Source organism: Periplaneta americana, chromosome 6, assembly GCF_040183065.1.
Source record: "Periplaneta americana isolate PAMFEO1 chromosome 6, P.americana_PAMFEO1_priV1, whole genome shotgun sequence".
NCBI classification, from domain to species: domain Eukaryota; kingdom Metazoa; phylum Arthropoda; class Insecta; order Blattodea; family Blattidae; genus Periplaneta; species Periplaneta americana.
In genome coordinates this window covers 115,873,118-115,896,646 of record NC_091122.1, presented here as the reverse complement: position 1 = coordinate 115,896,646, position 23,529 = coordinate 115,873,118, and the positions used below count along the sequence as shown (strand labels likewise).

The following is a 23,529-nucleotide window of genomic DNA, read 5'->3' as shown; positions in this document are numbered from 1 at the left end:
TTTCTTCACTTGATGTAATTAGGAACATTAAATCCAGACGTTTGAGATGGGCAGGACATGTAGCACGTATGGGCGAATCCAGAAATGGATATAGAGTGTTAGTTGGGAGACCAGAGGGAAAAAGACTTTTGGGGACCCGAGACGTAGATGAGAGGATAATATTAAAATGGATTTGAGAGAGGTAGGATATGATGATAGAGACTGGATTAATCTTGCACAGGATAGGGACTGATGGCGAGCTTATGTGAGGGCGACAATGAACCTGCGGGTTCTTTAAAAGCCATTTGTAAGTAAGTAAGTAGGCCTGTGGTACTAAGAGCATGGTAATGTAATATCCCCTCACATAATAATTATATGTCGACATAATTTGGAAAGTTGTAGATAAACAAATGTTGAGTGCCTGCTTGGCAACTGATCTACTGGGTGTTCAGTTCAAAGTGTGTCATGGCTCGCTGTATGCCGTCATGTGGCTAGTCGATGAGCCTAGAGAATTCAATCTTCTTACACTTCCGCAGAGGTGTATTACATATGTGCCAGAGAAGTTGCCTAGCAAGTACGGCATTCATTCAGAAGAGTACTTACCAATATGTACGGTAACGCCGGTAGTGGCAGGAATGTGAACTGTTTCGAAACATGTACTGAGGTGAGTTTTTTCTTACTGTCAGGATATGGGGAGAGGGTTAAGACGATTATTTACCTATTTGTTGACATTAATTTCGACGGTCAATATGGACATGGAGCATTTGATTTGTGTTGTGGAATGTTGCCCTATGCAATCAATGATAACAAATACCCTGCGTACGACTTGGCCGCGCAAAACACAGTTCGAAAGAGGTTATGGTAGCACACAGACTTTACAAACTGCCATCTGTTGCTACGACGTTCAAGTTATATCATACACGTACACGTTCTCAAGTTCAGATTGAACGCCTTGATTAATAGGCAACTTCTCTGAAACAAAAGCTGAAACTCGCTTCAAATCACTGACTCATCAACAGTGACGTCATGACATACTTTGAAATGAACACCCAGTACTGTCTACTAGTGCTGCACATTTCACTTTGTACTCAAAACTAAACTGTTGTACACATTTGTTTCAGAATGTTGACAGCTCAAGACTCCAATATGACTCCGAAGTAAGCAAGAGTCATTTCTCCTTCATCCTGCTGCAGTTTCCAGCATCTGTTGTTACTTGGATGGGTTTGGGACTACTTTGTTCGAACACAAGTGTCATTAAAAACTGAGACTCGTAGGCCTGTGCTACAAGACTACAGTGGCAGATGATCCCATTCAAAACATCGTGTTTTCTATGCTTAATTTTTATAGAAGCTTATATTTTTCAGTGCACTGTGGAAAAAAACCATTCTTCATACTTTTACAAATCTATCTCACAAAATATTAACAAAGGAGTACAAGTCTGGAATAATTGAGCTTTATATTTTATGAAATTGGATGCACTGTAAACAAATTGTGATAAAAAGGTGAGCTGATCTGCATAAGTATGAGCCGATTAAAGTCTATACTGGCCAACGCGTATAAAGGTGTATCTGATTTCAGTGCTTTTCGCATATTCGAAGGGGATTAAAAAATGTAAATAACTAGAATTCTCAATTCTCTGTTTTTGAGACAGTTGAACGCAGACTAGCCAAAGAGGCATGACTTATGAGGAGCACCTTTAGACAAGGTATTTACATCCTACATCAAATGAGAGTACAAACATGCTTTGGCAAATAATGTTAACACCATGACCATTTCATTAGGAAATTGCATGCTGAGATTGTTCATGATGTTTGTCTTTTAAATCTTTCTACCCGCTGGTATTGATATACGTTTCTTCGGTCATACAGTTCTCACAATACTCCAGAACTTTTTGTTAATCTTCCACCTTCACTCTCTTTGAACACAGCAGTAACATTGGTCCTGCATAATGAAATATTCTAAGGGAGTGGCCATGGCACTAACGCCATTTTCTAAAACATGTTTGTGCTTCAATTTGTTGAATGACCAAGAATAACCCCACATAGCTATGTCTCACACTGTGTTAGTTTCTGTATTCATACATTAAAAAAAGGGGGGGGGGAATTTGTACGTTTTAAAATATTCTCATAAAATGATCGATCTCCATAGTAAATTTAATTTTAATTTAAGTAGGTTATTTTACGACACTTTATCAACATCTTAGGTTGTTTAGCATCTGAGTGAGATGAAGGTGGTAATGCCGGTGAAATGAGTCAGGGGTCCAGCACCAAAAGTTACCCAGCATTTGCTCATATTGGTTGAGAACCCCGGAAAAAACCTCAACCAGGTAACTTGCCCCTACCGGGAATCGAACTTGGGCCACTTGGTTTCGCGGCCAGACGCACTAACCGTTACTCCACAGGTGTGGACCCTCGATAGTAAATTATAATTATTTAATTACAATACATTTATTGTATTCTAAGGCACTATATCAGCTATGTAGCTCTGAGAGTGGAACATGTAAAAAATTATACAAATATATATATATAATACATAACTATTAATATATAGTAAATATAGAGTTGGACAGATAAAACTGACCCGTCTCATATCATTTGATTTGAAATACACTTTTTTCAAAGAAATGGGATTAAATGAATAAATGAATGTGTTCTGTACTAACCTTCATAATAGATGTTGAAAATTCCCTCCACCAATATCTAGACACTTCTGTGTACATCTTAATAGATTCATATAGAACATGTCAATTCTTCACGGGTGATAGTGCGGATGGTATTCCTAATATTATCCTTCAGTTCATCTATAACATGGGGATTCTGCTCGTACACTTTCCTCTTAAAGTACCCCCATAAATAAAAGTCATATGTCGACAAATCTGGTGACCGTGGTGGCCACAAGCCTCTGCTCACAGTCTGCTCTTCAGTGAATATCAGATGAATACGCGTAAGTGACCTCTCAGATGTGTCAGATGTTCCTCCATCTTGTTGAAAGAAGTAGTAATTACGCTCCTCTTCTGTTAGTTGGGGATAAAATTCATCCAAGAAGGTCAAGTATGCATCTGTGTTGACTGTGGTGTCGAAGAATATTGGACCGATAATGTGTTTTGCAATCATAGCGCACCACACATCGATCTTTTGGTCATGTAGGGGTTGCTCGTACACTAGATTAGGGTTTTCTGTCATCCAATACCAGCTGTTCTGGAGTTTACATATCCCAAAAGATGAAACCAAGCCTCAACAGTCATGATAAACAACAGTGGATCCAAACGAACATCTGTAACCATATTCAACAACCAGCAGCAGAAATTTATATGTTTATCCTTATCAGGGTCCTTCAGTTGTTACACAGCTGTCACTCAGTATGGTTTGAATTTCAAAACCTTCAACATACGTCCGCAAGTTCTCTTATTCGCGTGGACCTGTCGAGCCAGTTTCGTGGTGGACTTTACAGGACTTCTACTCATCATTTCCTGAATTCGCGCCGAAAGTTGAGGTGTCCTGACAGAAGGTTACAGTTGCAACGGATCCAGTCATATGCTATTTTCGCACCAAATCTTGAATGCTGCTCTTTGCTGGTGTTGGGTGAAGCAGATATTTGTCCCTAAATAATTCCCCTGTTTCCTTGATAGAGCTGGTATGTAATGGTATGTAGCCTACAGCTCTGTAATGAATATTTGCTCTGATATTGAATATGTAATGCTTATTCATAAAACAAATCTTCTTATTCACAAAACAACTCTTTAACATTACAACAACAAACAGAAGAGTTTATAAATCATTTGTAAGTTATAGTATGTGCAGTAGAATTCCTCATATCCGGCAACTGTGGGACAAAGCCAGTGCCGGATAACTGATTTTGCCGGATGATTGGTAAATACTTTTACAGGTTATGTAAAGACAATCTGTACTGCACAAACATTTTTTTCAGTGTTGAAATTTAGTAATTTTCATATAGATATTTAAAAACAAAGTTTTGAAATACGTACAATGTTTATTTTTAGTACTCAATACGGTAATGTACATTAATCAGGTCATAATTATTGTAATACAGTAATACATAATAGCGTAAAAAATACTAAAAGTTTTCGTAACCTTATGACAATTTTAAATGGTGGTCATGTGAGTCATGTGACGTGAAGAGCAGTGTAGCGAACATTGCAGATATAAGACGATGAAGTAACGCTCGATGATTTGAGCATAAGAATATTTCTCTTGCATTTTGCAGAATCCATTGTGCAACAGCAGCTCTTAGTTGTAATAGGCATGATATATCTCACTTGAATGAAATTTTTGCATGCTGTAGGAACAGAGAATTTCACACTTTCCTATTTAGATTCATCCAACACCCCTTTGAAATGGGCGAGTTCAAGTGGTAAATTTAAAGATATCGTCCTGCTCATTGTTTGCAAGATCCAAGTGACAGCTTCCTGATTCTACCTGATATACTCCAGGGACATAACAGGTTTTTTTTTTGTCTATGTAAAGAGTAAACACGATATGCAGCATGTGTGACCCATGAAAACCACTCACATCTTCATTGGACTCTTCCTTTTCACATGAATGACTATTTTTTTTTTTGACCCAGCCAAAAGTGCCATTGTCTTGGTATTGCTGGTTATTTGGGTGCCGGATACGAGGGATTTTACTGTAACAAGCAACAGTGTAGCTAAACATGCGAAAGAAAGGGTAGCCAACATAATTTTAAATCAAATGAAATGAGACGGGCCAGTTTTATCTGCCCAACTCTGTAGATTAATTTAATTTACAAGCATAAACAGCTCATCAGGTGAGTAGAAGGTATGAATCAAGATAAATTTTGTTAATTCTGTCCTAAGCCTTTTCTCTTGTCTCTTAAATTACTTAAGATAATTACTCCAACTTGGCAGTACATTGAGGACTGTAATACATGAAAAGTAAACTCTCTCTCTCTTTTTTTTTTTAACTGAGTCTAACAGTGGGCAAAGTGTTAGTCATTTCTGTGGGGTTGAAGTAGTCACATTTACCGAATCCTGCTTGCTGTTTGAAGGTAAATCGATTTCTTATAATGAAAATTATTTTATTTTAAAGTGACTATAAAAAGTGTGCAATCCTTTACAAACAAACTACGAGTATAGGTAGCATATTGTGTTCTTACATGCCACATCTGTTGCCCAAGCTCTAGTGGGCTGGCTTTCCATATAGATGGCCAAGCTTCAAACCCGGCGAGGTTGTGATGGAATTTTTGGTAGATAAAGCAGACGTTTCACAGAGTTTTTTATGTTACATTAATTACACTCTTTCAGTCGAATTAAAAAATGTAGCTTTAGGCCTTTCTGTGATAGTTCTAAATGAGCAAGAAGTCTTGTACACAACATACTGTACATGAAACAATTAAAAAAAAATGTTAATATTTCGGATGGAAGCATTATGATACATTTTTGAACTCGTCTTAAAGAGCGTAGTTCATTGGACATGGTTAAATAATGTGGTCCTAGTTGGAAAAGTGATGACGTCACTTGTATCTTGTACAAGAATGCAGTTACATAACCAAATCTCCATACCTATGTTAGCCCTTTGTTGTAAAATAACTTCCAAAAAAATATTTTCAATATAAGTTCAAACATAAAAGTTATTTGAGGTGGACAAGATAAATGGGACATCTGTGTGTATATATACACCGTGTCAACATTAAGAGTATACAGAAATAACAGCTTATAATTTCACAACTGTATATTATAATTCCTTAAGATAAAGCTCAATCAATAGGAAAAAACTCGCCAAGATTTCGTTTCATACCTTTTCCATGGTAATTGTTGTGTGCAATGTTTTGTTTCAAGCTTGTTGTTAGATGGACATTGTTGTGTGAAATGTTTCGTTTCAAGCTTATTGTTGCATGAATGAAAATTTGAATTTATAACTCTAGTTCCTTGTCAATAGAGATGTGGACAGTACAGCAAAAAGTACAATGTGTGCTCTGGTTTGCAGAATTGAATTCAGTTACGCGAGTTCAGTGGTGCATACGGAGGGAATGGAATATGGATCCTCCTACACGCAAATCCATTTACGAGTGAGATAGAACTCTACGAGATGATAGAAGTTTGACTTCAGAGTCAGGGAAACATTCTAAAAAGCATGTGGCCGAAATGATTGTGGATCAGGTGCGTGAATCATTTGCTAGAAGCCCACGTAAATCACGTATCTTGATATGCTGGAGAACTTTGCCATTCCACAATTTCCGCCAGGTTTAACATTTCAGCAGGATGGTGCTCCACCACACTTCCATCGAAATGTTCAAACGTTTTTGGATGTAACCTTCCCAAGAAATTGAATTGGTAGGGGTGGACCGACTCCCTGGCCACCTAGATCCCCGGATTTAACTCCTTTGAATTTTTTTTCCGTGGGGATGTATTGAAAATTTTGTGTACAGCAGAAAAGTTCGTAATTTGATTGATTTGAGAAAGCGTATCATCCAAGCAGTTGAGCTTATAACACCTGATATGTTGGTGAATACCTGGCGAGAGGTTGAGTATTGTTTTGGTACCTGTCGAGCTATAAATGGGACTCATGTTAAAGTGTACTAGAGTCGACTGCAATTCGGAAGGTGGTTGTCTGCTAACGTTTGCGTTGAGAGAGACAGATAGAGAGAGCAAGGCAGCATACAACATTGCCACATCGTACTTCACGAGCACGTGCAATACAAATAGCGCAGGAGAGAATTTAAATTATCAAAAGACAATAATGACCTTAGCCGTTGATTACTGTAAGCATGACACCAAACAAACCCTCTTTCCTTCACTAACAATATTCTTTGAATGGTTCTCAATCCCACACCACATGCTTCTGCAGTTGTTTCTTGCACGTTGGCAACGTTGCTGCCAGCATCAAGATGATCGGCAACGTTCTGCTCGTTAACGTTTTAAAAATAATTATACACCTTAAACACTATTTTCCGCGCCTGCTTGTGTAATACTTGTCTTTTTACAGTCTCTTCTTCCATTTATTTACCTTGCATACACAATAAATGTTAGTTTTACTTATTCAATGTATTGAAACACTCGCACGTGAACAAACGAACTGGGGAAGTGCTTGTTACAGACTGATTCTGATTGGTTCTACTGTACAACCTTGTGACGTCACATACCAAAAATGCTATGGCGCATATAGAAGCTAACCGCATTCAGAAATGTCGTCTAGTCTAGTTGAAATAAAATCTTTTTCACTTACTCTATGCAATGCAGAAGAAATTTATTTAATAAACCTTATCCAAGTTACGATATAAACTGGTATTTCTGTATACTTTCAGTGTGGACACAATGTGTATATATATATATATATACATATGCACAGAAGTGCTCTAAACCATGCTGCCTTTGCGAATTTGTCTACAGCAGACAATAAAACAAGTTAGTCGTCTGTAGGAAGCTTCCCATAAGTTGTTTAAAACACCTGTCAACATTAGTGTCGCCTGCCAGGCGTTATATAGTCTTCCTTATTTCTATATTTCCCACTAATACAAAGCTAATTCCCAATACAGAGAAATTTTTTATAAAAAATTAACCTTTATGACAATGAAAAACTTTTTGTTGGACGAGATCGAAAAAGTTTCTTTAATGGCTTTGTGTAATACATTTAAACTTGTATATGGCTTTAATTTTTAGCCTAGTTATAACGGTATTTTCTGTCAACATTTATACAGTTTATATCACATTCTTCTTCTTCATAACTGAAAAATAGTTAACCAATTACTCAGTATGATCAGATATCTGAGAAGGACTTGTTTTAAGCACAGTAGATAGGATATCGACGTAATTTTCACATCATTCCTATGTATGTTAGATACCGTAGAGCACCACCTGCTATGATAGAGCCATCTGTATTCTAAAATATGATCATTAAGAGGATGTAATGAAGGTTATTTTTGAGAATTTTATTTATGAAATTAATCAAATAGGACAAAGTAACCAGTGGACCAAAGAGGATGAGTTTTTGGTGAAATATTTAATAAATTATGAGAAGGAAATGTAACAAGAGAACATTTAGTTGTAGATCTGTACCCTTAAGTATGCCACGGTTACTGAAAACTGTACGCTACAAATTCCGAATCATTATTTCAGACTTGCACTACTTGCATAAGGTTGACTGTGTACATTTACTGTTCATGTAAGTTATTTAAGCGAGAGAGAATCTGTGTGATGAGAATGAAGCATACGTAAGGGTTTTTCACCTGTATATTTATTTGTGTGCCTCATAGGTTCGAGGCCGATTTGTACTAAAGCTTGTGCATGTTGACTTGATCTGTGGGCAGAGAGATGATGACCTCTGCTTACATTAGGTGTACGTACTCTTGACCAAGAGATTCCCCACAAAGTCATATGTAAATATGTGTTACCACATCGTAGTCCAGAGGAGTATTATCAAATCAGTTCCAGCAGTGAAGGAAGTCGTGAATTAAGTGTTCGTAACTGATTCAGAAATGTTCTGTAGTGATGGTGTTACAACAGATATTGCTTTTATTTTTCCAGGACATGCAGTCCATAAAAATAGTATAGATTCAGAATTTGAAGGACTACAAAATCAGTAGGCCTACCTATCCTAAGATCTAAAGTGTTCAGAGTTTGTACAACAAAGCATACAGCACACTGATTCTTTTTTCTCATCACCTTATTTTTATTTCTCTTCTTCTTCTTCTTCTTCTTCTTCTTCCCATTTTCTCCTTCTTCTCATTTTCTCCTTCCCTAACCTATATTCTCCTCTTCACTTTGTTCATCTGCTATGCCTTTATCATATATTATTATTCTTTTCCATTCACAATCTCAATAGATGTATTTATGTTGCAAAACTTCTTTCCTCACATTATACCTCTTCTTCTGTCTTTGACCATGTCAGTTTCTTTCTTTACACTAGGTCTACTTGTATACAATAAACAGGTACGTTTAAAAATTGCATTAAGTAAATTCCATTACTATTTAAGGCGGGTTATGATGAAATTTGAGGATTTTAGACAAAAATTGATTTTTAATTTTTTACTAAAAGTATCAATTCTTCCTCTACCAGAAAATGTTATCACTATTCCTGTTCCGTCTATTTTAAAGTACCCAGTGGACATTTTAAAAAAGTATGGGAATGGCCAGTTCTGAAATAAACAGAATTTCATTCCCTGTTTTCTCAGTTCTTTATTTTTCAACATTTTGCTACATATAAAATGCTGCTTGCGATACAATTCTTACTCAAATCGCTTGAAAATTTCGGAAAATATTGTAATGAGTACAAGGATTAACGACTGATCTGAGTTTTTATATCGACTTGCTTTTGCAATAGGTTTTAATAGGTAACATTAACTACAATAATAATGCATTTAAAAGTGTTAAAAGTGACATTTAAATATTTCAGGATAATAAAATATTCATAAAATATTAAAATCCTATACCAAGTTTTCTTTATATACACGTGAAGTGTATTTCTGCAAAATATTTCAGGTAGATCAGCTTAAAACTCTCATGTAAGCGAATTTTTATATTGAGTGATAATTATAAGTTAATAGGCTACATGCTGATAACTTTGAAACCAATAAACACACAGAGCCCAAATTTAATAGGCTATATATGTGCTAAAACAGCATAAACATTTCATAACAATTTCATTATGACATTTTTTTTTTAATTGTAGAAATTGGAAAATTCATTCATAGCTCTCCTTAAAAGACATATTAAAAGCAGTGTAATAATTTATATTTATGGTAGGCCTACTCTGATATGGGATAGTAGCTGTGACTCAGACTACTTGAGTCCTATTCCAATAAAATTGAGGTTTATACATCGTGTCTCCAAAAAATGTTAACACTTATAAGAGTGATTGACTTTATGTTTATGTGATTATACACAGGACCTTTGGGGCAACATGTTATAATTTCTTGAAGGTTACAATGAATTTGTTTTCATTTCTACTGTAAAATTGGCTACAAGATTCAGCTTGGAGCAAAGACGAAAGATTGCGGCATGGATGAAGGTGTTTCAGTTTCCCACAGTGTTGCGCAAAAATATATGAAGCCTACTTCAACAGTGATCTACCTTCTAGAATAACCATTTACAGCATTTATGATAAGTTCGTCGAAACCGGCTCAGTTACTGACAATTACAAAGGGAACAGCTACAAGCCCATCTCTTGGAAGCATAGTTGCTGTATTTTTTATTTATTCATTAAAGACGTCAGCTCAAAGAATTTGAGTGACCACAAGGGTCCTGAATACAATAAACATGTACAATATAATGTGATTTGAAACATTAAAGAAAAAAGAAAGTTAACCCTTCAGTACTCGCGTGGATTACAATAATAATCCATTGATATTTAATCCTGTATTATGTCACCACCTGTAGAACTGCGTAGCTGAGTGTCAATGCAATTTCTCATCACAATCTTAGTGAGGCATTACTGCTGTTTAGACGTATTTGTCGCAACGCTTTGCAAAGTTATACGGAGTTTTATCAAGTGATACACAATTGTAATCCACGCGAGTACTGAGGTCATGAGAAAAGTGAAATTGTTTTTATATGGTTATGAGTGATGCAATGCAGTAACCTTATGAAAAAATGTGTGACATCGTTCCATCCTCTTTGTAGTTGGCTCCAATGGGTACAGAAGCTACAAACAACATTTGCAAATGACTAGATGAAGATATGGATTATGACATTGAAAATGAAAGTGATGATGAAAGCAACAGGGAAGTTCTTTTGAATGAAGTTCAAGATTCTAATTCAGAACCAGACAATGATGACGATGATGAAAGACTAATATCTGTAAATGATGGTAACTGCTATACGGGCAGAAATAAGACGACTATTTGGCAGGAAGTGCCAGTAGCTCAATGTGGGAGAAGACGAGCACAAAATATAGGCTAGTGATTCATTTACTGGGCCCTAAAAGAGCTGCAAAAAATGCGCGGACACACAGATAGTTTCGACTGCTTTATTGATCAGACAATAATCAATGCAATTATTGTAAGGTGTACTAATATTTACTGTATATTGAAAAAATGAAGTGTAATTACGGATGTGACAGAGATTGCAAATTAACAAATGACGTTGAAATTCTTGCATTCTTGGGTATTTTGTATTTTGCTAGCACCTTGAAATCTGGAAGACTGAATGTAAGAGAACTATGGAATAAAAATTGCACAGGTATAGGGTCAATTTACCTGACTATGACCTACAATAGATTCCAATTTTTGTTACGATGTCTACACTTTGATAACATTCATGACAGACAGGAAAGGAAATAAATTGATAAACTGGCTGCTGTACGTGAAGTGTTCGGGTTATTTGTTCAGAATTCACAAAGGTGCTACATTCCAAGCAAATATGTAACTATAGACGAGCAGTTGGTTGCATTGAGAGGACGATGTCTCATGAAAGTGTACATACCTACTAAACTAGCAAAATATGGGATACAAATTTTTGCTATGGTGGATGTGAAAATATATTACACTCATAACTTGGAAATTTATGCTAGTATTCAACCAGATGGTCCATGTCACCAAAGTAACAGTGCACATGCAGTGATGAAGAGGCTGGTTCATCCCATCAAAGGAACAGGAAGAAATGTGACCACCGATAACTGGTTCACGAGCATACCTCTGTGTTTAGATCTTCTAGAAAATGACAAAATTACACTTGTAGGAACCTTGAAAAAAAACAAGAGAGAAATCCCTCCTCATTTCACAACTAGTCAAGACAGGCAAGTTAACAGTACATTGTTTGGATTCAAAGAAAGCTGCACAATTATTTCGTATGTACCAAAGAAAAACAAAACAGTGTTAGCATTTTCAACCATGCATTATGATAAGGCAATGGATGAGGAACGGGAGGAAGCCAGAAGCCTGAAATAATATCATTCTATAATAGAACTAAATGTGCTGTGGATGTCCTGGACCAGTTATGCTCAGTCTATGATGTAAGCAGAAATTCACGCCGCTGGCCTCTTGACTATTTTCTTTGACTTACTAAACACAGCAAGTGTCAATGCTCTTGTTGTTTATTCTGCAAACAAAAAAAAAAAAAATTCTACGGAAAAACTTCCTACAAAACCTTGCTCTGGACCTAATGAAGCCACTAATTTTCGAGCATATCACTCAACAGACAATTCCAAGAGAAATAAAGAGAAGAGGAGAGCAACTGTTAGGCGCTCCACAAAAAAGTCAAGAAGAAGGAACACAGCCAGAAGGTATTGGTAAGTGCTACATGTGTAGTAGAACAAGAAACAAGAGCACAAGACAATCTTGTTTCCAGTGCTTGAAGAGAAATTTTCCTATTCATTCAAATGTAATTTGTTTGAACTGTGTACAAGAAATGCATAGGTCTACTCAGATAATTGAATCAGATGTAGATTAGACTCACGTGTGTAAAGTATGAACTGCAAACATAAAAATGAAAGTGCATCAATATCCTTCTTACAATACACAAAAACTTCTGTAAAATATTACAAGTGAAGTGAGAATGATTGTTACAACCCTGAATTTTTTCATTGCTACACCCCTGAGTGGGGTATTTAGTTATCAAATATGACGTAACAAAGGTCAGCAGTAGTGAACTTGCGTTTCCTGCGGGAGAGATTACATCAAGAGTTCAGGTGACCTTCAAACAGCGACTAAGCAACAATGCTAGATATGCTACATAATAATGATGTTAGTGAACTAACTCATAACCATGGTGCAACAATAAATTATGACTCAAAGACACGTCCAGTGTGGAAATATTATGCAAACATGTCACTTGAATGCAATTTATGTACTATAATATATTTCATTATTAATATTTATATTTAATATGTTCCGTTATGCATAACATATCCATTCTCATTACTGTAATAACTGAAAACAATATATTTCTTAACATTTAAATTTAATTACAATGTTTAAACCTTGTCTGTAAACAAAAACAAATGTGGATTACCATTGTAATCCAGGTGAGTACTGGTGTTACGAAATTTAACGCGAGTAATGAAGGGTTAACAATGTCGCCAAAGCATGTCGAACACGATGATGTCTAGCATTGATCAGCAGCTCACCTTTAGGGCATTATCCAAGCACGTGTCCAAGTGTTTCAAGCTCACTACAGTCTGGATGACGGCAGTGGGTTGTGTTTAAGAGGCTTTGTTACGTAGACCAACAAATCAAGAAGACAATACAGAACAGAATATGGTCTGTCCAGGTGAACTGTATAGAAAATCTTAAGGAAGGATTTTAGAATGTGTATTGGTAGAGGAAGACCAATGTAATGGCCAGCAAGTTTGACTCCTTGCAATGTTTGGCTGTGGGGTATGCTGAAAGATCTGTATATGCTGTATATGCAACAAGCCAAGTAAAATTGATGACCTGCGAGAAAGAATAGTGGATGCAATTTTATTGTAGCAATTCCACAAGATATGTACATCCAAGATCTGCATACCACGAGGGAAAGGTTTCTTACATGTGTTGAACATGATGGTTAAGAAGTAGAGAAATTTTGAAGTTAACTTAAGGCTGGTTCATAATAAACCAGGAACAAAATCGAGAACGAGAACAGAAATAATGTTAAATACATATATTTTAATAATATTTCCGTTCTCGTTGTCGTTTCCGTTCCTGATTTTTTGTGAACCAGCCTTTAATGTATGTACGTGTGAATCACTACCTATATAAGTGGTAACATTTTTTAGAGACACGCTGTAAATCTCTTACAGAAACCAACGTGTTTCGTGTCTCATTTTGTAATAAGCGATCAGTACCATGCTGACCGTGCAACCAGGTACTACCTATTGGCTCATGAAGGTTATGTGGATTCGAAATGAAATTAATTGAAAATGTTAGGATTTTAGAATAACAAGTCATAGGCTATAAATTGAGAACATGCGTTTATTTTGCTGATTTGAATTGATGCTTCATTCAAGAAGCATCTTATTTATTTCCACAGGCAGCGCCCCCCCCCCCCTTCTAGTATTTGCCACTGGTAACCAAGTTTTCTATTACAATAAAATTAGTATGTGTCATATTTGTACACATATTTCAGTGAACTTTGTTTCTGAATCAGTTAAGATAAAGTTAATGAGAAGCTGTAAACGAATTTTATTTTAGTAATATAAAAAATTGAAAGTTAAAATACTTGCAATCGTACGTCTTTTTTAATGTAATTACTCGTAATTTGTTTCCAGATATTAAATTAATGTGCTGTAACATTTTCTTTCACACACGGATAATATTATTATATTTTAAATGTTTTATCAAAATGAATTTTTAGTGACGTATTCTAAGACGAATAATTTTCAATTTTCCTCTCTTCTACAAGTAGCAGTGTGGCCTAGAACTAATATGATTAAACACCTCTGTAGCATGTAACGAATCATAACAATTTTGTGGGATTTATCTGGTGCTTCAAACAAGTTTCTCCTATGTATTTACTTAAACTGACTCACAAATGTTTCATCAATCTTAAGTTAAAAGGTATGTATTATCTTAGACAGTTTTAAACAAATTTACTAATGTGAGATTTTTTCCATCGTTGTAAGCAAGATTGAACTTTGTATGTTGAAGTACTACCTAGCTAGGAGTACCGCATTCTTAGTCAACAGTGGTCAATGTGAGCAGTTTTTTAAGAGAGCAGAGTGAGGAACACAGACATTTACCAGAATGTCCGTAAAACTATAACCTAATTACAGGTATTATAAGCAGTAACAAATGATGAAGTCTTCATGTAAATATGAGCAGAAATGTTATGAAATATGCACTGTGAACATGAAATTGCAGTTAATATAAAAGGATTCACCAAATTCTCTGTTTTTCGGATATAGCCATTCTAAGATTTATCTAAAAGCTTTGTACACTCTTGGAAATAATCTTTAGAAACATTTAATCAAAACTGTTTATAAACTGATATGATTTTGTGGTGTTATGGCATAAGCTGATATGTACATTTTAGTTATTTTACAGGGGAGGTGTTTTAAAGCTTATTCTTTCAGAAAAAATCAGGGATACAGGCATAGCCATAGGCGGAGTTAGGGGGGGAAATGGGGGGGGGCAGTGCCCCCCAAATTTGACCGAACTCTTTTTTTATATTAAGTTAGAAAATATTGAATTCAAAAGATTTTTCTTGTTTTTGTTTGTGATTAAGTTTCTGTGCTTAAATTGACGAATTATGTCTTCAGACCATGTGTCCGGACTATAATATTTATTTTAAATTTCTGAATGTGTAAGACTTTCTATACCTCATCTGAGCAATGGAAGCACTATAATGTTTTTTTTTTTTTGTAACAGCCTGTACTGATGTGTTAGAACTCTGCAGGTGTTCAAGAAACCGTTTGAAGAAATATGAATAACATAATGCACAACAATGCAGAAAAAAGAAAAGTAATCCCAGTTAAACTTAAAGACGAGATTAAATAAAATAATTAGAGTTCACATTTCATATGATATCTTGCTCTTTTAAATAAACAGATAAAGTAAATGTAAAATTGGTCCACAGGTGTGGAGTAATGGTTAGCACGTCTGGCCGTGAAATGAGCGGTTTGGACAAGTTACTTGGTTGGGGTTTTTTCTCAACCAATTGAAGCAGAATTGCTGGGTAATTTTCAATGTTGGACCTCGGACTCATTTCGCCATCATTAACTCACATATCATTTACAATACCTTTATTAAATTATATTCTGATATACTGTACCAAGGTCAAGCTATAATGGGGGGAGAAGATAAATGATGCCCCCCATTATCTCGTTATATCAGGATTCTATGGTTTTGCTTCCCCCCCCCCCCCCCCCCAAGGAAACAGTTCTCTCTCCGCCTATGGGCATAACTGTTCAAAAGTAACAGTTTTTTAGGTTTTTCAGAATTGCATAATATTACCTACAGATTGCATTTGGAAGACGGGGTAAATTGACGCACTTAGCCCATACAACATGCATTTTTCATATAAATTTGAACTATAATTAGAACTCTCATATTTTCATTATGAAAACATTTTGTCACTTCAGACTGTTTGTCACCTTTTATAGAAACTAATGATATTTCATACGGGTGAAAAGTAATGTATAATCTAATATTACCGTATAAGAAGTTCACAAAATAATGTAGTAAAATCAAAACTTGCTTCACTCTCTTATTGAACCACATATCATTGCCATTGACTTGCTTCCAGAAAGTTCTTGTACAAATTTAATCAAACTACCTGACAATATTATCTCAACACATGCTATGTTTGCGTATGTATTTATTAGTTACTGTTTGTAACCAATGCTCGAAGTGGAATGGTGAAGACACTGGATAGTAATATCATACCGTCTAGCACACAAGCAGAGATTTTTGTTCAAATAATCATTTGAGTTGAAAAAGGCTGGCTGAAGGGAACTGAAATTCTCTCCCTCACAAATTCTGTGAGACTTGTGATGGATAAAGAGTATGAGGGATAGGTTTTCTCGGAGTACTTCGGCTTTACTCTCTTTCTCACTCTATTATTGTTCCAATAACGACGTATCGTTATCTCTTCTGAAATCTGTGGTGAGTAAAGCGATTGTGGGCAAATATTTCAATGCATTTCGGTTCCTTATACCACTGATCCTTTGTTGTTATTATCATCTTAGCATCACCCAATAATTAAAAGATGTTATAAATGAAGAATTATCAATTATCAATTAGTCTATGCAGTGAGGGAAGTGGAAAAAAACCAGAGGCGGTATGCTACCTCAAGATTTTCGCCTGGCATACCTCAATTTAAAAAAGGCATACCCTCTCCCTTACAACATACACATAATGATGTATACTATAAATTGTTTCGCACAGTCAGTAACGCGAATCTTTGGAGCTTACGCAACACATTCAGTTTCTTAATAAAATAATTTCAAGTTACTTCAGTTATTTACTAGAGCAGCGTTTCTCAAACTATGGTCCGCGTACCACCTGTGGTCCTCGAGGTCTGCCCTTGTGGTCCTTCAAAAAAGACAGAAGAAAAAATAAAATTCAAACAAATTGCATATCACACTATAGCTGAAAATCTCAGAGTTTGTAAATGACACATGGCAATTGCCTTTCACTTTTTCTCCCAGTACTGATATTTTATGAAATTTATTTATCCTACCCACCTATCGACTTCCCACTCTACTCTCAGCAAAAAAGAGAGATTTAAAGCACTATGAACGTGGTGTTTCTCACTATCTTTTCCCTGCACATTTGGCACCGTGCCTGTAAGCCAACTAGGGACTACCCGAATTCATAACAGGACCAAAGTACCGAACCTTTCTTTGTATTTATGTCTTTCTTAATAGTTTGCACATTGAAATGGTCACGTACTGTACGTCGTACACCAATAATAGAATATGCAAAATTGCATCTTTACTTGTTGAAAATCGGGCATGTTTCTGCATTAATTCTTTTATTTCTTTTTTTTTTTGCAGGTGACAATATAAGAAATTAACTTGACATTAACTTAATTAGTTAATACTAATATAAAATTAATTGAATTAAATTAATTTTAATTAATTATTTCTACATTAAAATGTAAGTATTAAAATATGCTACATAAATGATAAATTTGCTTTTGAAGGGAACAAGAGTAAGGTGATCTGCAGAACTGTTCTGACTTAAAAAAGTGGTCCCCACTTCAGAAAAGTTTGAGAAACGCTGTACTAGAGTATTTTGCAATGTCCATTGAGTCTTATTTAAAATAATGCTAATGCTTCAAAGTGCCTTACTTAATTATTAATAAAAAGTGCAACAACAACAAAAATGACATAGCCACTAAATTGGCAACAGTGGCCACTACAAGCTACACACCACAGCCTTCTATACTTGAAATACTACCATTGTAAGCATTCCGGAGGTTGACTTATGAAATAAACTTATCTAAGTCAGTGAGCTCTATACTAAACAGGAGACACTACTCAATGCTTCAAAAGTGAGATGCGAATGCTGAGCACCTGAGCATATTGCTATCTCTTTCTAACGTAGTGTTGACCTTGTCTCTCTTGCAGTGAATGCTATCGTACACAATAACAGTATTTTTATTGCTTATTGCGCATATGCAACATGAACCTCACGAAAGACTGATTGAAACATATTGGTTAGAAAGAGAGAGCAATATCCCCTCCAATATGGCGTCTACAGTCACGCTTTCAGACAGGAAAGAGCATTGAGGTGGTTCTCCTGTTTAGTATAGAGCTCACTGGTCTAAATACACGTTGAATTCAGTTCTAGAAGGCTGTGGTTTAGATTTACGAAGCAAACAGATAGTACTCTTCGCTGTGAAGAAATGTATAAATACATTTTTTCAGTGACAGTATGTCATTTTTCACTAATGATATGTTTTCTGGCCATAGAAACCAGTGACGGTATTCCATACCGTCACATACCGTCTCACTTCCCTCACTGAGTCTCTGAGGTGGTGTCTCCTGTTTAATATAGAGCTTACCAGTCTAAATATACGTTGAATTCAGTTCTAGAAGGCTGTGGTTTAGATTTACGAAGCAAACAGATAGTACTCTTTGCTGTGAAGAAATGTATAAACAAATTTTTTCAGTGACGGTATGTCATTTTTCACTAACGGTATGTTTTCTGGCCATAGAAACCAGTGACAGTATTCCATACCGTCACATATCGTCTCACTTCCCTCACTGAGTCTCTGAGGTGGTTCTCCTGTTTAGTATAGAGCTCACTGGTCTAAATACACATTGAATTCAGTTCTAGAAGGCTGTGGTTTAGATTTACGAAGCAAACAGATAGTACTCTTTGCTGTGAAGAAATGTATAAATACATTTTTTCAGTGACGGTATGTCATTTTTCACTAACGGTATGTTTTCTGGCCATAGAAACCAGTGACGATATTCCATACTGTCGCATACCGTCTCACTTCCCTCACTGAGTCTCTGAGGTGGTGTCTCCTGTTTAGTATAGAGCGTACCTGTCTAAATATACGTTGAATTCAGTTCTAGAAGGCTGTGGTTTAGATTTACGAAGCAAACAGATAGTACTCTTTGCTGTGAAGAAATGTATAAACAAATTTTTTCAGTGACGGTATGTCATTTTTCACTAACGGTATGTTTTCTGGCCATAGAAACCAGTGACGGTATTCCATACCGTCGCATACTGTCTCACTTCCCTCACTGAGTCTATGGAGTGGTTAATAATACTTTTTTTATAATGGTCTAAAACTCTAGGATATTTATTTTCCATGCTTGAAATCTGGCTAGGCAAGTAACAATGCCATATTTAGTGACAGACAAGGGTATCTTTTCTTGGATATTCCCTTTTTCCTGGATATTCACCAAATCTCCATGATTATCTCACTACCACCAAATAACCTTGTCGCTCTCTTACTATCTGTCCAGTGACTTGAGCTGAAAAGATATTCAGAGAGGAAAATCACATAATTTTTAAGCAGTGAAAGTAACAGTGATTCCATTCTACCTTGAGCACTAGTTATCATAGTATCATGAGTGTGTAAACAAGTGAGGAACTCACATAAACGAGAGACTTCCTTTGTCGTTCAATTTGGAGATGTATGGAAATACATATACTCAATGAACATATACATATATCTAATTGCACAAATTTTAAAAGACTTGTGGTTTTCAATAAAAATGTTTGTACTGTTGGCAGTATCTGCAATGTCTTTGCTGATAATCTAGTCGAAGAAAGAATAATAAAAATTCCTTACTATCTACCCCTTTAGGCATTGCATTAATATTTTGCCATATTATAATTAGTTGGATATTTGGTACTTTAAATGGAGTTAAAAATATTTGAAATTGTCTTTAATGGGCAAATGATGTAAGTAGTTTGCATTCCAGCAAATAATGCCCTAATTTTTTATATCTGTGAGATATATTTTTTGTCATTTATATTGTAACTTATTGTTAATATTCATAAAATGTGGACAATCTCTGTTTTATATGAAGGTAAGACACTAGAGTTTAATAAACGATAACTAGCAATACCATTGACTAAGTGTTACAATTATTATTGATTTACTGTAGAGGTGGAAATGTCTCTCATTAGATAGGAATTTTATAAAAGTTTAGATAAAATACAGATGAACATAAAGAAAATGTAGGCTGGAATTTTATTATTTTTTTTTCTCTCATTCCTTTGGAACAACCTGAGTCAATTACGTCTAATTGGGTCAGTTAATACTCTCGATGATCCTGTGAAGAGTTTCTTAAATTATGTTCTGCAAAACTCTGGATTTCATGGATTATTATTATTATTATTATTATTATTATTATTATTATTATTATTACGAGGCGCATCCAGAAAGTAAGTTTCCTATTTTTTCCCCTTGAAAGTAAACGTAATTAGCTGTGTCAATTGCGCATGCGTAACAGATCTATGACGTATCAATCATATGCCAGCCGGACAGGTCCCGCCTGGTGTCAGTAGCGTGGCAGCAGTGGTCCTAAATGGAAGCTCTTATTCCTTCTCCCGCTGCCTGCGAGGTTCGGTCGGTGATAAAGTTCTTTAATGCACAAATCATTGCGCCAATTGAAATTCATCTGCAGCTCTGTCAGGTCTATGGGCCGAACATCATGAGTAAGCAGATGGTGCGTCGCTGATGTAGGCAGTTTTCCGAAGGTCGTCAAAGTGTCCATGATGAAGAGTGCAGTGGGTGACCGTCCCTCATCAATGATGATCATGTTGAGCTGGTGCGGCAGTGCATCATGGAGAACCGTCGCTTCACAATTATGGAGCTAGCAGCCATTTTCCGCAGATATCGCGATCCTTGTTGCATTAGATTGTCACTAAGCACCTGCTGTTCAAAAAAGTGTGTGCCAGGTGTGTGCCGAAAAGCCTGACACCCGAACACAAAATGCAATGTTTAGGAGCAGCACTGACATTTCTGCAACGGTATCACGATGACGGCGACGAATTCCTCGACAGGATCGTCACGGGCGATGAGACTTGGATTTCGCACTTCACCCTGGAAACCAAGCAGCAGTCAATGCATTGGGGGCATAGTGGATCTCCGTTCAGGACAAAATTCAAACAGACGCTTTCGGCACGGAAAGTGATGTGCACGGTGTTCTGGGACAGGAAGGGCATTCTGCTCATTGACTTCCTTCCAAGAGGTGAAACAGTGAACGCTGACCGTTACTGTGAAACACTGCGAAAATTGCGACGTGCCATTCAAAACAAGAGGCATGGAATGCTTACTGCAGGTGTTGTGCTCCTCCATGACAATGCTCATCCACATATGGCTCGGCGTACAGCAGCTGTTTTGACGGAATTTGGCTGGGAGTTATTTGATCATCCACCCTACAGTCCTGATCTTGCTCCCAGCGATTTTCACGTTTTCTTGCACCTCAAGAAATTCCTGTCCTCCGGTGAGCGTTTTGGCAACGACAAAGAGCTGAAGACATCTATCACACGCTGGTTCCATTCACAGACGGCAGAGTTCTACGACAGAGGGATACAAAAGTTGATCCCATGATACGACAAGTGTCTCAATTCTGATGGTGGCTATGTTGAAAAATAGCTGAAACATTGCTGTGCCTATTGCCAATAAATGTTTTCCTGAAAGTGTGTTCTTTTAAAAAAAAAAAATAGGGAAACTTACTTTCTGGATGCGCCTCGTATTATTATTATTATTATTATTATTATTATTATTATTATTATTATTATTATTATTATTAGTTTTTATTGAAAACACTATGACTCTGCTCTTTCATCAATTTGAATCAAAAACAAAAGTTAACTCTGAACTGTCTCATTTTTAAATTGCAGTTCCATATTAAATGGACCATAATATTATCTAATCTCAATTGCATTGCATTGCTGCTTGCTGGTATAGCTGCCCTTGTCTACAGCCATGCTGTGGCCAAATATGCCTGTAACTTGGAATGCTGTATTTTATTAAATTGGCAAGCACATAATTATTTTTTTTGTACACCAGCATTATAAATAGGGATGTGATTTTTAGGTGCTAAAAAGGGAGAAAATATTTATTTTTTTATGTGCTAAAATTAAAAAAAAAATTGCTAACAAGATAAAAATATTTTATAACAACTTAAAACGTTTTTCTCTTAATACTAGTTTTTGTGAGAGAAAAAGTACAGAGATACTCACCAATCGCAGCTAATCTTCATATGCTTGGAAGTTACAGTGCAATATAAACGTTTTCTCCAAATTCTCCATCAGAAATCTGTGTCGGTTGTTATGGAAGAAAGAAGCCTTATATTGGGAGAAAGACCTTTCCACGTCACATGAAGTTAGTCTGGTGTATTTAAAAACGCTTACGTGATCATAACCAATTGCTGCTTCTTCACTCTCCAAGACCTTAGCTATCTCACACATTGTTTGAAACCCATCGTTTTTTTCTACACACTTCTGAATTTGTTTTTCAAAGTTTCCATTTTAGAGTCTAATTTTCTTTCGACATTGCGCACTTCTTGTATGGGTTTTGCCAAGAGGTTTGTTGTTACTTCTAATCTTTTTATTGAATTACATTAAAAACTGAGGTTGGCAAAAATGTACAGGCCTGTTATTTAACAAATTTTGCATAATTTCTATCAATGATGCGTTTTCTTTGTCCAGTTCATCTATTACTGATTTAACTTTCAAATTTATTTGCATAGTACACCACAGTGGAAAGCCAAGTACCCCAGTGATTACAGGTGTGGGTGGTAGTTGGACACCTGGATTTTTTTTTGAAAAGATCATTTCTAGTTGGGGCATTGACAAATACAGTAGAACTTGGTTATAGCGACCTTGTTTTGAACGATACCTCGCCTATAACGTCAAATATTCTGTGGTCCCAACTAATTCCCCATAAGACATATGCTTTTCTACCTTGCTTAATACGACAAACGTATATGGGTCTACCTCGCATAATAACGTCATTTTCAACGTCAGTTTGGAATAAGATTGTCTAAGAACCAAAGTATTTTAAGAAATATTTTGTTGAAATCTGGCAAATTATTTATTGTCCCCTTCTGTCATAGACTTTTGAAATGGAGGCAGATTTCCTTTAACCCTGCCGAATTCATGCCCTATTAACGGCACTTGCGTATGATCAATTTCGGCCGGGTAGTTTTTACTAAGTGCACGCATTTTAGCGCAGTATGGCCACTAAAAGAAAAGTTTTAACGTTGGAAGAAAAAGTTAGTGATTCATCAAATTGAGAATGGAATTAAAAAAAGCTGACGTGTGTCGTGAATTTGGCCTAGTTAATTGCATAGTCCAAACGATTTGGAAGAACAAGGATAAAATTGTTGCTGCAATTGAATAGAATAGATCGAAGCTAGGGGAAGGAGCAGTGAAACTGTAACTGAAATAATGAATATAGAACATAATTTAGAAAGTGTGTATTGGGAAAATAGAAGACAATAGAGTAAAATGACTGATTATTTGACTCCTAAGTAAAGAAGTTTGGTGAGGATTGAACAAACTGTTTTAATACAGAATATTGCATTTATAATTGTACGTGTATTTTATTACGTTCATGGTAGGCTTAAAAGTGAATACCGTACATAAATCTAAAATAAGCCTAATTAAGTTTGTTATTTTTCATTTTCCACCTCACTAGACTGATAATATGACACTCTGTTACTACGACAGTCGTTTATA

General features: G+C 36.0%; 1 protein-coding gene across 3 annotated transcripts in view; it reads left to right on the top strand.

Moving 5' to 3' along the window:
* LOC138701655 (uncharacterized) overlaps nucleotides 1-19,903 on the top strand; it is a 378,952-nt gene extending 359,049 nt beyond the window's left edge. For all 3 annotated transcript variants that reach the window (XM_069828772.1, XM_069828771.1, XM_069828770.1), the window contains one exon: nucleotides 1,101-19,903. The gene's annotated coding sequence lies outside the window, so the exon portion shown is untranslated. The remainder of the gene's footprint in view (nucleotides 1-1,100) is intronic.
* The last annotated feature ends 3,626 nt before the right edge of the window (nucleotides 19,904-23,529 follow it).